Genomic DNA, 15,619 nt, shown 5'->3' on the forward strand with positions numbered 1-15,619 from the left:
TTGTGGTTTTCCATACAGTTATGCTGCTTTCTCTGGAGAAATAAAAACATAACCATGAATGTATATTAGAAATTAATTTCTGTATAGAAGTTACTCACTGAATTGTGTGTCCTCCCCAGTCTGGAAGAGCAGATTCCCATAATTCTGTCGGTTTGTGAGGAGAAATATGAGAGGTGTAACACCAACCTCAGCTCCTCCTGTTATTATTGCAATTTCACTGCTCAGGTGAGGAGGTTGAGTTGATGCCTTGTGCAGGCTGCCCTAGAGCAGCAGGGGCTGGACAGAGCTACAGAATAAAGCAGGGATTGATTCAAAGCATCTCCTCCATGGATCCACCTTGGGCAGCACCAGAGCCCAGCCAGGGCTGCACCCAAGATGACCCAAAATGGCCCCAAAATGCACGAGCGCTCCCGGGCTCTCTCCCTGGGATCAGTTCTGCTCCATTTGCCCCTTGCAGTTCATTGTCCCATTCCAGCTTTAGCCCAGGCACTCCCACCCTGCTTGTTTTTCTCTCTGCAGCCCACGGGGTTTGTGCTCTGGGGCTGAGATTGGGATCATTTGTCCTTGGTGCCCAGCTGGAGCAGGAATTGTTTTGTCTCCCTGCTCTGTGCACAGAGCTCACCATCCCTGAATGTGAAGCCCAGACCCACACACTAAAGCAGCACAGAATGGGGAAAATATAAAATCTAAACCCTGAGGAATCAGAGGGATGAATTGCAAGGAGCTGCCAAAAGCTCTGGAGTCACCTCCTGAAATCCTCCACTCTTACAGGCAGAGCAGAACAGGGATTTTGTGGAGCTATAGGTATAAACCAGGGTGTCCCACAACCACAAAACCATTTCAGGATTTGTAACCAGAGGAATGTTTCAATATTGGTATGGTCTCATAACTTCGTTAAAAATATCTTGGCTTCTGTTTGGTCACATCATATGCATTCTGAGGTGAATTTGTTCAAAATTAGGCTGCATTTCTGTTATGGTTTTGCATGGAAGACATTTATGGAAATAACTTGGGAGGAGGGCTTAGAGAGGGTTTAAATAGTTTTTTCACTTGAAGTTGTTAAAATATATAAAAGTTGTCAATCCATTTCACTAACTAGTTTAAAAATATATATATATGTATTCAATTTACTTTTGGAAAATTCCATTCTGTGACATTTAAGAGTACTGTCCCACATGTTTTCCCAGAATATTAAAAGAACTGCTTGAAGTTCTGCGGTATTCCCCAAACATCTTAATAGATCTGGAAAATACAATCTATTAACTTGTCCTGTAATCAACCTTCCTTTGACAGATAGATATTCTATAAAATTCCTTGATTAATAGCACTTTAGATGTTGGGTATATCTGTCCCCTTTGACCAGTGGATGGATGTGGGAGAGCTAAAATAATTCAGGGTGAATTTTACAAAACAAGGTTTGCTCTGCAGTGCTTAAAACAGTGTTGGATTTCTGCTATGGAATTTATCAAGCTCAAGGGAAGAGAACAGGAGCATTTTTCTGGATTTGGGTCAGCTTTATGGATATTGTGGAAGCAGTTTTGTAATTTTATGTCTTAATTTTCAGCCTAGCCTGGCTTTTCTTCTTTCAGCAGTTTCATTGCTGTAGTAAGAACTCTAAATCTTATTTCTGTAACTCTTGCATAAAGTCAGAGCTTATGTCTTATTTTGCTTTCTTCAGTCTTCCACAGAGAGAATATCCAAGTTTTAGATATTGTTTCCTCTGGCAAATGATTGTACTGAATACGGGGCATTATTTATATACCTACAAAATTCCTTGTTATCCCTCAGGAAACCAACCTGCCATTGGATCTATCTGTTCCAGGAAAGCCTAATTCTAAAAAGCAGAATTTTTCCTTTTGGTATTAAGGCATTTTGCTCTGTCACAAAGAGTAGTTCTTTCAGGCTTTGCTTTGAAGAAAAATAGCTGCATTTATAAACTGGAGAAGACAACAAGAAGTTTTAAGCAGGTCAGAACGTGGCAGTGATGTTTGACAGCTGTTTCTGGTGAAGTCTCCAGAAAGCAGGTAGTGAACCCTCAGAAAATGGAGATAGCCTCTTTATTTCTGATCAAAATGCTCTAGCTAGGCATTACAGGCAGTGAAATATTTAAGATGTGAGGTCTTCCTCAGAGTTAAAATCAATCACAGGGGCTCAGTTTTGGTGTTTTCTTTCAGAAACTTTTCTGAGACAATAAGGAAATCTGTTACTATCAGAACAAGCCTGGGAATATCTGAGGAATAGAGTGAAGATGTTGCAAGTTAAATATCTGGGGTTTTTTGCATTATTTATTCATGTGATTGTGGCACCTGCATAGCAATACAGGCTGGAAATTAGACCTGTACTGTCATATTTGGATATTTGTTGCACAAAACCACAATCCATAAACCAAGTTTACTCTTTATACAGATACAGAATGAAGTGTTGGCTGAAGCTAAAATATTTACCTACCAATACCCACATAGGTTGTTAACATTCACGTTTTCTTGAATGAATCAGTAAGAAAATAAGCCTACAGTTACTTTTTTAATTTTGACACTACCTCAGCATACCTGTGTGTTATGACTGGTTTGAGTGGGGAGCTTTTCTTGCAAAAATTTTAATACTCTCTGTCTAAAGTTTTTCTTTTTTTTTTTTTTTTTGTTCAGGGGAAGACTTCTAATCTCAAAACTGTATAGGAGATTACCTGCCAGCAGTTCACTTCAGCAGGTAGGAAACTTTGCTTTGCTTTTTCTGTTTCTGTGAACATTCAGTCTTTGGAAGGCTTGAAGTGATCAATAAGGAAAACCCACCATCAAGAAGGGTTTATGCTTTTTGCTTTGGTTTAGGATTGTAGTCTCTTGAGGTATTTATGATGGAGAAATAGTAACACGCTGAAAAAGATTTCACATAGTAAACAAGAATCCCATATTGAATCAAATGTATTTTACACAAACATCAGCATTGCAATATGCTGAAAAATATTGCACACTATAAACAAGAATCCCATATTGAATCAAATGTATTTTACACAAACATCAGCACTACATTTTTGGACTTATTATATCTCAGAAGAGAACCCTGCTATTGAATTTAGTAGGAATAGGGTTTTAAAAGCTTTTGTTTCAAATATCATGTGCATGCTCACGTTCAATCACTGTACTGCAATTATAATTTTTTCTAAATGTATTTAAAATATATCCAGTTATAAAAATGCCTTCCATCAGATTTATGTGTTGCAACAACCAGTCTCAACATGTGTGTTTTCAAATTGTCTTTCTCCTGAGAATTTTTTCCATAGAAAATGAAGAAAACTCCCATAATAATAAGGATTATTCAGGTTGCTAACACCTCACAGGGTGAACTGTTTAATAATAAAATAAAAGGTGGGTGGGTGGATGAGGAAATGTGAGCTGAGCTGCTAAATGAGATGTTATTTATTGGGTTTTGGGGCAAATTTGACATCTGATTTATGGCTGCCCTTTATGCCATTGTTGTCTGGTTCATAGTTATTCCTCAGTATGTTACAAAAAAGGTAAAAAGTTTATTTCACTGTGCATTCCCCTCCCTCCCTCCAGCCCCCAGTAAATTCTTGTCTAACCACTTGCCCAGCACAGACACATCTGGCTCTCCATCCCAAACGCCACTGAATGGAGCATTGTGTGTGTGCAGACTGCCTCTAATTAGATCACACATGACCAAATCATTCCACAGGTGGAGCAGCGTTTGGTGTGGTCAGGAAAGGGGGAGATAAAGGAGGAGCAAGGCTCCCAGAGCATTCCTGTCATAAATGCTGTGCAGCACAGCCCCTGTAATCCTCCTGAGCCTGCTCTCACAGGCTGGGGGGTGAGAAGGGCCAGGGATGCTCTGGGATGCCAAGACATGAGCTCATGTCTGCAGGGAATGGGGATCCGGGTATGGAGAGCAGGGATCCTGGTTTGGAGAACAGGGATCCTGCTTTGGAGAGCAGGGATCCTGCTTGGAGAGCAGGGATCTTGGTTTGGAGAGAAGGGATCCTGGTTGGAGAGCAGGGATCCTGCTTGGAGAACAGGGATCCTGGTGTGGAGAACAGGGATCCTGCTTTGGAGAATGGGGATCCTGGTTTGGAGAGCAGGGATTCTGGTGTGGAGAACAGGGATCCTGCTTTGGAGAATGGGGATCCTGGTTTGTAGAGCAGGGATCCTTGTCTGGAGAACAGGGATCAGGTGCTTTGTGGAGAAGGGATCCTGTTTGGACAGCAGGGATCCTTGTCTGGAGAACAGGGATCAGGTGCTTTGTGGAGAAGGGATCCTGTTTGGACAGCAGGGATCCTGGTTTGTAGAGCAGGGATCCTGGTTGGAGAGCAGGGATCCTTGTCTGGAGAACAGGGATCAGGTGCTTTGGAGAGCAGGGATCCTGGCTTGGAGAACAGGGATCCTGGTGTGGAGAACAGGGATCCTGCTTTGGAGAACGGGGATCCTGCTTGGAGAACAGGGATCCTGCTTTGGAGAACGGGGATCCTGCTTGGAGAACAGGGATCCTGCTTGGAGAACAGGGATGAGGTGCATTGGAGAACAGGGATCCTGGTTTGGCTCTGGGATCAGGTGCTTTGGTTTTGATTTCCATACATAGCATCTTTAGTGTGCCATTAAAAATAATTATATAGTTACGCTATATAGATAGAATTTATAACTAGGTATTTTTTATAGATAGATAGATATAGCTAGATAGTATTTATACTACTTTATACTTCTGTGTATTTATAGCTCCACAGAGAGGTTTAGGTTAATTCCAAACACCCAGAAGTGTCACAGTTTAGTTTTAGTATCAAACCTCATAGTTCTTCACGTACCAAGGCCTGCACTGCTTATTTGGGATTCTTCACCAAGTGACATTGTTTCATTCATGTAATTATTGCACTGACTTTACATTTTGATTAGCATTTCCCTGCAGTGGCCTGGTTCTCCTGATTGTAGGAAATTGGAAAGACAGAAACTTCCACAGATACTGGAGGGTTTGATTTGCAGCCTTGGAAGAAGCTTGGGTTGATGTAAAAATAAAAGTACACAGACATAAAGCAGAAAAAGCATAAACTTATGTTTCTATAGTTGTAAGAATATGCCTTAAGTAAGTGAGAAAGTGAATTGATAAATGGGGAAGGGTTTTTAGTACAGTAATGTAATAGCATAGAGTAAGCTCAGAGTTTATAATAGCAGCCCATGGGATAAAAGTATCCACAGTGCAGCAGAATGAAGTCAAGGTGATAGCTTAGAAAAACAAAATAAACTTTGTGGCAGCTTTCTATTGGATTAGAAAGTTCTGTATTGTCTTGTAATGAAAAAACTTGTGACTACTCTGAGCTACAGCTGAGTTCTTGCTCCTCTAAAATCTCACAGCCTCTGAGGCTGATGTTTATCTGAGCCATAAATGGTTTTTAGCCCAAAAACAGTCCCATCCCTTCATTAAGGCATCAATAACAATAGTTATCAATTCCAACTGAAAAGGTAAACTTGGAACATATAGCTGAAAGAACAGAGACTTCCATTTGGAAATGGAGTTCACTTTTTCTGTTTTAATGCACACACAAATGTGTGTATAGTATACGGTATGCTCTTATTGAAAACAACAAAGAAATGGCTTCCATCCCACTTTCAGAGTTTCTAGTTCTGAAATACATTGGAAGATTGTAAACTTGAATTTTCACTTTATCTATATTGTTATCTCTGAAGAATAAACTTTCTGTGTAATCTGTGTGCCTGTTTTGGGTTGTGTATTTCACCTTTTACAGAAAATTGTCCTTTAAACAAGTTTTACTTTAAATGAGTTTGTTCTATAGGAAGGGATTGCAACAGTCAAGCTCTGGGTCAGGCATATTTGAAGGATTGAAGTGTTTAAATTTTCTTCTGAACCAAAAAGTACATTTTAAAAATCTAGATTTTTTGTGTTCTTGTTCTATGCACTCATTGATGTAGAAAATAGTCTGGATCGTTTCTGAATACATTAGGCTCTGTCTAGCAGTAGATGGATTAATTTTATCTAATTTTTTTCTTCTTCCTGGATGTTGTAATCTGAAGGGAAAGTAGAGACGTAGAGAGAAAAATAAATTGCTTGGAATGAATACTTCTTTTCCCTCTCTTAAAAGAATCCTTTTATTAAGTTAAATGTTAAAAGTCACAGAGGTCTCAGTACATGGATTATTGTGGCAATAACACAGCCATATTTGACTTTAGTGCTTGCATGAGGCACTCCCCAAGTATAATATAGTATGATATACTGGTTTTTTAACACTTTTTTTTTTTTATCTTCCCTCTGGAGATATTCCTTTGGGTCCTTTGGTCTGGGCTGCAGAAGGTCCTGGGTCAGGCTAGTCCTAGGGCTGAGCACCTCTTCTTGTTTTTCAGTTCTGAGACATTTCAGGTTCTGAGATATGCTGGTCTAAGGCGTGGCTATGCCTGTCTTTTGGGAAGTGATGCAAAATAAAATCACAGGGTGCACTCAACTGAAATGTACTTCCCATTTTGGTAGGTTGGGAAAGTAAAAAAAAATTTAAAAATTTAAAAAAAGGTGAAAAGCGTGACCACTGCATTTATAAAAGGCATTTCTGTGCACAGCAGTAATCCTTATCTATAAAAAATCCAAAGGTGTCAGCATTTATACTTGAATATAAAATATTGAATATGTTAAATTATATTATATCATGTTATATTATATTATATTATTTATATTATTTATATTATATTATATTATATTATATTATATTATATTATATTATATTATATTATATTATATTATATTATATTATATTATATTATATTATACTATATTATACTATATTATAGTATATTATACTATATTATACTATATTATACTATATTCTATCATATCATATAATATATTATATCCTATCATACTATATTATATCATACTATATTCTATTATACTATATTCTATTCTATTATATCACACTGTATTCTATTCTATTCTATTATATAATACTATATTATACTATATTATATTATAAATATTCAAATATATAATTTGAAGCTCAGTACTCATACAGAGAAAACTCTGAATTTCTCTTGCCCTTGCATTACTTCAGTCATTCTGCTTAAAACACCATTATGTAGTTTTTCATACGAAAAGGAAATAGTTGCTCTGAGCCTAAACTATGAGGTACAGAAGTTAAAATTTGCAAAATATCTTCTGTATTTAATGGATGTTAGGCTCATGCAACTGACATACTTTATAATATCTATTTTATAAACAAGAAGCCTCTTTGCACTTAGTAATTTTTTATACACTATTATAGAACTTTGTAACCAAATATTAAGAATATTTTAATGCCAAGGTTTGCTTTCAATAACTACATCTATGGCATTTTCAAGTCCATCCTTAATTTCTTTTGAGCCAAAAAGTCCTGGAGAAATTCTAGGAGTTCTCAGACAGCATCTTAGTCCAGCAGAGACTCACCCAGAGGCTCCAGAGAGCCAAGGAGTGAATGCTGCTGGTCCTGCAGCACTCAGAGCAGTTTGGTAGCTTGTGTTTGGCTGGCTCACATGTGATCTAAGAATATCTGATAAGAATATCTGATAAGAATATCTTATTTGTGGTTGGATAATGTCAGGTGTCTTGCTGCTCAGAGAAAAGGAATGCAGTCCCAAGACTGCAGGGAGAAATGGAGTATGGAAAGTGGGGATGGCTGAGATGTTTGCCTTGACATTGCTTCTCTAGATCTAAATTAAAGGGTAGATGCAGCCAGATGATTACTGAGAATTAATTGTTGCATTTGCATTCTTGCATATATTTTTGCAGGTGCACAAAGGTGATGAAGGCACAGAGGATGAACTTTGCTATTAACAGAAAAGAACTGGGAAATTATCCTGAGAATCAACCCAGAGCTATTATGGAAAGACTAAGTAAGTGATGACTTTAGATTAAAGTATTATCTCATTCACATTAAGTGATTTGAGGTTTTCACTGAGGAGGAAAATAAGGGTATTTACAGGTTTGGTTGTTGACCCTTAGGATTCCCACAGGGCTGTCCCACATCAGAGGCATGGTGATGTCCCTTGTGCCAGGGAGAGCCTGTGCTCAGACATGTGAGACCCAGGCACTGCTCTGCTGTGCAGGAGAACCCTCTGCTGTGCAGGAGAATCCTCTGCTGTGCAGGAGAATCCTCTGCTGTGCAGGAAAACCCTCTGCTGTGCAGGAGAACCCTCTGCTGTGCAGGAGAACCCTCTGCTGTGCAAGAAAACCCTCTGCTGTGCAGGAGAATCCTCTGCTGTGCAGGAGAATCCTCTGCTGTGCAGGAAAACCCTCTGCTGTGCAGGAGAACCCTCTGCTGTGCAGGAGAACCCTCTGCTGTGCAAGAAAACCCTCTGCTGTGCAGGAGAATCCTCTGCTGTGCAGGAGAATCCTCTGCTGTGCAGGAGAACCCTCTGCTGTGCAGGAAAATCCTCTGCTGTGCAGGAGAACCTTGCCATGAGCCAGAACCAGCCCCTGGTACAAGCTTGCCCTGGCATTTCTCCTCTGTAGGTAGTCAAGGACCATGATGGGCTCAGCCCCACTCAACGTGCCTCTGAGTCAGAGAGCAGCCAATTTATCTCCTGCCAGGTTATCTCAGCTCATTCCTGACGTAGCCAGCATGTTTTGTGGTGAAAAAAAATCTCTTTATTCCATCCCTTGTCTGGCCAGATGTTCATATAACATCACTTTCTTAATTAATTGGAATTTTGTATCCGGAAATGAACGTGTTCAGTTTTGAAAATTTGTATTTCCTTTTTTGTGCCTCTTCATGCAACAGCTTTTACGAGTGACAAATTATTTACACATTCATGGTAACCATAATGCTTTCTTCTTGTGGTAGTTCTGACAGGACTTCCTATTCTATAGCCAATTCTCATGCAGAGACATCTGTAAACTACAGACTCAGATTTTGTCAAAGTTGGTCAGACTGCAGCTTCTGTGTAAATTTTCTTATTTTCTGTAAGTAGATGTCTTTCCTTAGTCATTGTTAGATCAGTAAAATGTGGCTCTAGGGAAGCCTGGTAGAATCTGCTCCAGTCTGATCTATGCTCAGGTATGAATACGGGCAAAATAGAATTAATAGATATGTTCAAGAATTAAATTTGGGGTCAAACTGCTCTTGAAGCACCATAATTCATAAGAGCTAGCTAGTGGTCATTCTAGCTATAGGTTAAAAACTAAATTTTTTCAAAAGCAGTTGATAGATCTGTCTCCATTCCTGAAGCTCTTAAAATCTCTTTAAGCTCATGACAAATTTCACTTTTCTTTCTGGGAGTGCTTTTCATTTCTGGCAAACCACAAAATTATGTCCAAAATTAATTTTAAATTGCATTCAGGGTTATATCTGTGTTTGAGTATAACTAGTTATGAATGTCATTTTTGTCAGTAGTTCTGTTTTGTGCTTCTTCAGAATCAGGTGTCTGTGGGAATATTTATTTTAGCCAGGTGAAAATATTAAATGGTTGTCTAAAAAAGCCCAGGTGAACCGAAAAGTGATACATGAGACCTCTTAAGTCAATTATAATAAACAGCATACACTAAATGAGATCTGTTGGGAGGGATAAAATAATCTAATAAACAAATACTTTTAGATATTGGAAAGCAGCCTCTTGCTGAATTCAACAAGAATATGTGATAATATCAGAAAGAAATTGTAGCTGTACTTTTAAAATACTGTCTTTGTGATGTTGTGGGCTCTTCATCTCTTCACCAGTGAGGCTCTTTGCTTCATTCTGCTTGTCCCTTTGTTTTGTTTTTATGGAAAAGCACTTTCCACACTCCAGGGTCCCATTGTTACAGTATTTTTGCCAGTGGCTGATTTTCAAAATTACAGTATTTAAAAAATTGTTTTGCTAAGCAATTGTTACATGCCTGACTTCTGTAGTTTAATTTGATTTCTCTAAATTGAGATTAAGCCCTGAGATCTCCCCAGCTAGTGTCACATTCATGTCCAGAGATGCCCAACCTAGTGGCACTGTGCAATGGCTGAGAGAATGGGGATTGTCCAGCCTGGAAAAAGGCTCAGGGGGTGGGTGAGCTCCCAGGAATTTTACTGTGACAAGGAACATCTGCCAGATTCCATTACTTTCACCCCAGGTTGTGTCTTTTTGTCAATGTTTCACCACTGCTTACTTTCTGTTGCTCTTCATTTTTGCAGTAGTTTCCCCTATGGTGTTTTACTAAGAATTTCCCTGGGGAAATTTTTAAACTTTGCCACTATCTAAATAATATAGAATATAATATACAGTATTTAAAATAAAGTATATATTATAATGGTATAATGATAACATATATTTATAATAATATTATAATATAATATAATACAATATAATATAATACAATATAATTATATTATATTATATTATATTATATTATATTATATTATATTACATTATAGTATATTATAGTATAGTATAGTATAGTATAGTATAGTATAGTATATTACATTATAGTATATTATAGTATACTATATTATAGTATATTATAGTATAGTGTATTACATTATAGTATATTATAGTATATTAATTTTATTATATTTATTATAGTATATTAATAACATCAATTCTGCCCTATCAATACTGTAAAGAGTGGAAATCTTTACAGACAAATTCTTGCAGGCCATTGGTATCAGGCTGGTTTCAAGTAGATCTGCTCAAAATCATGGTGCATGATGCACAACATTGTGCGCTGGATTGTTGCCACTACTGATTGCCAGCAGTATTTGGCTTTGCTTGGGCTGGGGATGGAGATGTGAAGGGTGTGCACACTCAGATAAACCTGTTTCACACTCAACAGAAACCCAGAACTTCCAAATGCTTCTCATATCTCAGAGGGCAAAATCATTTGGAGGTTATGAAATCCTAGATGGCTCTTTTTGGACAGCAAACAGGAGAATCACATGGCATGTCCATGGTGTGAAACTGATCAGGTGTGTTGAGGAACAGAGATTACCTTCATATAAACAATCCAGAAGCTTTAATCTTCATCATCCTCAGATGCTCAACTCAGAGCCCACAAAGGTGGCTGTGCTCAGAATTTTGCCCAGAGATTCCTAAATAAACCCCAATGTCTACTAGAAGTACAATCCTGCCCTTGGAAAGATACCTTGACAAATACCTTTCCCTTTTCAGCTTTTGTGCACTAAAGAATCCATCACATTAGTACACACTCATTTCAGAAAAAACAAACTTGCTGCTTTGCTTTTCCAATTATGCCTGATTTGTTCTGCTTTTATCTGCTTGAGTAAACATTGCTTTTTATGGAGAGCCAGTGCTGCACTCAGAGTCAGTGCAGCCCGTGCTTTTGGAGGTGAATGATCCCACATTTCACAGGAGGAGTCTCTGGGGACAGACCCCTTGTTTCTCTTGTTGGAACAACAGGGATTGCTCCCTCTCAGCCCTTCTGTTCCTGGGATCCGTGACTTTATTAAGGTTCAAAGGAAAGATTATTTATTTATTTTCTCCACACATAAAAGACACATAAAACAAGTTGTAAAAATAAAGCAGGACCTCTATGATCTTATTTACACTTTGATCTTTTCTTGATGGTTTCTTGAAGTTCATGTCAGCTCCTTTACTATTCCGAGTGTAACATGCACCATCTTCCCCTGCACGTTTCCTTGCCGGTGTGTTTGCTTTTATCAACACACCCTTGATTCCCCCTCATCCTTTGCTCCAACTCTTCTTGGTTTGGTAGCATTTTAATGCTTGCCAGCATCACTCACTGTGGAAAAAGTCAGCTTTGTCTAGCAAGGAGACAAGGAGGCATTTGGCAATCCCATACCCCCTCCCACTGAGAGTTGCTTCTCCTCCCCTTTTATTTCTCCCTTCTCTCCACCAGTTTTCCATCCCCTTGTTCAGAGTACAATAATAAATTGGACATGCCTCTGGAGGTTTCAGTGGCCTGCTTGGCATCCAGGTCCTCTTCAGATCAGCTCCTGTTCAAAGCAGGGGAGGGTTGGAGCCCGCTGTCCATAAATGATAAAGGTGCCGTGTCCTCCCACTCCAGGGTCCCAAACTTCCAAGCTGTCTTGTTGGAATCTGAAATGCAGGGAACTCTCAGGACTTTGGATTTGTAAGCCAAAGCTTAGAATTAAACTCAGGATTTGATCTGAGGCCTTGGAAAAGGCTCCCAAACGAAGGTGCTGGAAGGCAGAATGTGAATTTATAGTTTAAAGCAAAGACACATTAAGCTAAGTAAAGTTCAGAGTTTTAGAGTTTAAGATATATAAAAAATAAAAGCAGTTACAGAGGTAAATAAGGAGTTTAGAATGCAGCACTGTAGGTTTGTGTGCCATAACATGATTGACTAAGAAAGCTTACACTGTAACATGGGCCCATAAGACAAAATATTGAAGGATTGGGTCAAAACCATAAATATTCTTGTTGGCAGTGTTTTATTGGTCAATAACTCCTTAAAAGATCTTGTAACTGAGGGTCTTGTGGCCTTCTGAGCCATGCAGTGAAGATGTGAGCTGAACTCACCCTTCCTTCCTATGCAGAAGATAAGAAAAATAAACCCCATCATCAAAAACAACTCAGAGGTCAAAAATTCATTCAAAATTCCCCACAAGTGAATTCTCACACTGGCTGGGAGCTCTGTCTCTGTAATTCATTAAATCTGATGTCCAGGATTTCTGTTGTCCCATCCTTTGGGCTGCTGCTGGAGATGTGGCTGTTCAAATGCTGCAGGTGTTTCTTTGTTACCTCAGGGATTTCCTGTGCTAGATGTAGATTTCTCTTCTGCTTTTTTCCTGTGTTTATTTCATCAAAAATAAAACTAACTGTTTTTCCTTTAAGCCCTGGACCTCTAAGAATTAATCTGTCAGTCTTGAAGGGGTACTTTCATGCTTTTCCTACCCATGTAATATTTCCCATTATGCCAATATTTTCATTATAATCAGAATTGTGTAAATATTTTTGCATGGAAATGATTTTGCATTGAAATTTATGCTGAAATCCTCCCTAAGAGACCATGATGGCTGGTTGGGTTTTAGCTCCTGCTAATAGCAGTGAGGTTCCTGATATAAACTAGGAAGCTGAGCTGTTTTTTCTCAATAAAAAGAGAGAATGATGCAAAATGCCTTGTTTATCATAAAACCAGTGTGAATAGGCTCAGGCTGGTGTTTATCTCAGCCTATAGATTACAGAAAAATCCTAAACCCCTATTTTAGACTGGATGACTTCTAAAATCTCATTTCTTCTACGTGAAACCAGAACCCATCTTCAATTGGTGGCTGAAGTAGCTGTTGTGGTTACTGAAATTTAAATTGGCATGCCTCCATTATCTAACTGGATGGAGGGAAATGCACATTCCATTTTTTTTTACTTTGTCTTCCATATATACAAAACATGGAACTTAGTGATTGAACTAAACTTAGAATTATGTTTATAGAAAACCTCAGATTTCAAACAAGAAAATGCATTTTTTCATATTGCTACAGGCTGAAAAAGCAAAAAGATTAAGTGAGCAATAAATGAAACATCAGCTATTAGGTTATTATTATTTTTATTTTATATTATTATCTTTATTATTTTTATTATTATAGTATTATATTTATCTTTCCATGCAATTATTACATACTTCAAATATGGATTTGAACTTAATATTAGTTAACATTGATTAATTCATAGGTATTGGAAGACCGAGAAAATTGGAATAACAATATGGAAAATATTGTTTTGTGTCTAGTTAATGTCCAATATTTAGTATCCAATACTTCCCAGCAGCATGTGGGTGGATTATTTAAAATACAGAAGCTTAAATGTGTGTTTATATATACTCTCCATTCTTGAGCTCAAATGAGAATTGATATTTTATATAAATATAAATTTAATATATTTTTCTACCCCAAAAGCCTTGCCACATTTGTTCCCAATGTGCCTCTGCTAAGTGTGACTAGGAGAAAATTTAATTAAGTGGTAAAATGGGGTGTGATCAGATAAGGTGGACATGATTACACACACATATTTCTTTTAGTGACAAATAAGTTTAAGTAGTCTGTCTTTAACACCTCATCCACATATTATTGCCCCCTTCTCTCAAATTATTTTAAGTAAAAAACCCCAAAGCATCACTTTTCCAACCTGATTCTTCACATGTCTAAAACAATAGTTATGAAGGTGAAGATGTGAAGAACATACTGGAACCCAGTCTGTGGGCAGGTAGAGCAGAAACGGAGATGAGACTGAAAAAACTCAAATTAGAAGTAACCATGCTTCAAGAGAGTGCAGTTGCTGCAAAGGAATTGCCTTTTAGTCAGAAGAGAGAGGCAAAAGAGGATTTATGATCTAAAGGAATAATTCTAGAGGACTTAGGACCCAAAGAATCATTCTAGAGAATTTAAGATCCAAAGAACCATTCTAGAGGATTTGAAACCCAAAGGAATCATTCCAGAGCATTTAAGACCCAAAGGAATCGTTCTGGAGGATTTGAGACCCAAAGGAATCATCCTAGAGGATTTGAGAACCAAAGAATCATTCTAGAGGATTTGAGACCCAAAGAATCATTCTAGAGGATTTGAGATACTTATAGAATTATAAAATGTTTTGGATTAGAAGGTATCTTAAAACTGATCTTGTTCCAGGGCCACTTTGTGGTGTCCCAGGTTGCTCAGAGCCCCATCCAGCCCTTGGACGCTTCCAACGATAGGGCAAGCACGTCTGGCACGCTGTGCCAGGGCCTCCCCACCCTCACCAGGAACAATTCCTTCCTAAGAGATCATCTGAACCTCCCCTCTCCAGGTTTGAAGCCGTTCCCCTAGTCAAAAGACCCTCTCCAGCTCTCAGGACTGGAAGGTGCCTCAAGCTCTCCCTGGAGCTCTCTCTTCTCCGGCACAGCCCCATCACTCCCAGGCTGTCTGTGCCCTCCCAGCAGCTCCGTGGGCTCCTCTGGCCTCACTGCCGCAGCTCTGGGGACGCAGCACGGCCAGGGTGGAGGGACTGTCCTGTTAGCAGCACTGTGATGGCATTGCGGGATCTGCTGGGGACACGTGGTGTGGGATGGCGGGTGCAGTGACACCAGGCCTGTCCTGAGCCTGGGCTGCGCCAGGAGCTCAGTGTGCCTGTGGAGCCAGGCCTGGCGCTGTTGAGTGGGGCTGTGGAGCTCCATGGGCCTGGCACTGTGAAGCTGTTGAGTGGGAATGTGGAGCTGGGCTGTGGAGCTCCACGGGCCTGGTGCTGTGGAACTCCATTGGCCTGGCGTTGAGGAGCTCCATGGGTCTGGCGCTGTGGAGCTGGGCTGTGAATTTCCATGGGCCTGGCGCTGTGGAGCTATTGAGTGGGACTGTGGAGCTGGGCTGTGGAGCTCCATGGGTCTGGCGCTGTGGAGCTATTGAGTGGGACTGTGGAGCCGGGCTGTGGAGCTCCGTGGGTCTGGCGCTGTGGAACATCATTGGCCTGGCGTTGAGGAGCTCCGCGGGCCTGGCGCTGTGGAGCCAGGTTGTGGAATTCCACGGGCCTGACCTTGTGGAGCACCATGGGCCTGGTGCTGTTCAGCTGTTGAGCGGGACTGTGGAGCCAGGCTGTGGAACTCCATGGGCCTGGCACTGTGAAGCTCCAAGAGCCTGGCGCTGAGGAGCCGGGCTGTGGAGCCAGGCCTGGAGCTATGGAACCGGGTTGTAGAGCCTGCCTGGCGCTGT

Source organism: Melospiza georgiana, chromosome 6, assembly GCF_028018845.1.
Source record: "Melospiza georgiana isolate bMelGeo1 chromosome 6, bMelGeo1.pri, whole genome shotgun sequence".
Taxonomy (NCBI): Eukaryota; Metazoa; Chordata; class Aves; order Passeriformes; family Passerellidae; genus Melospiza; species Melospiza georgiana.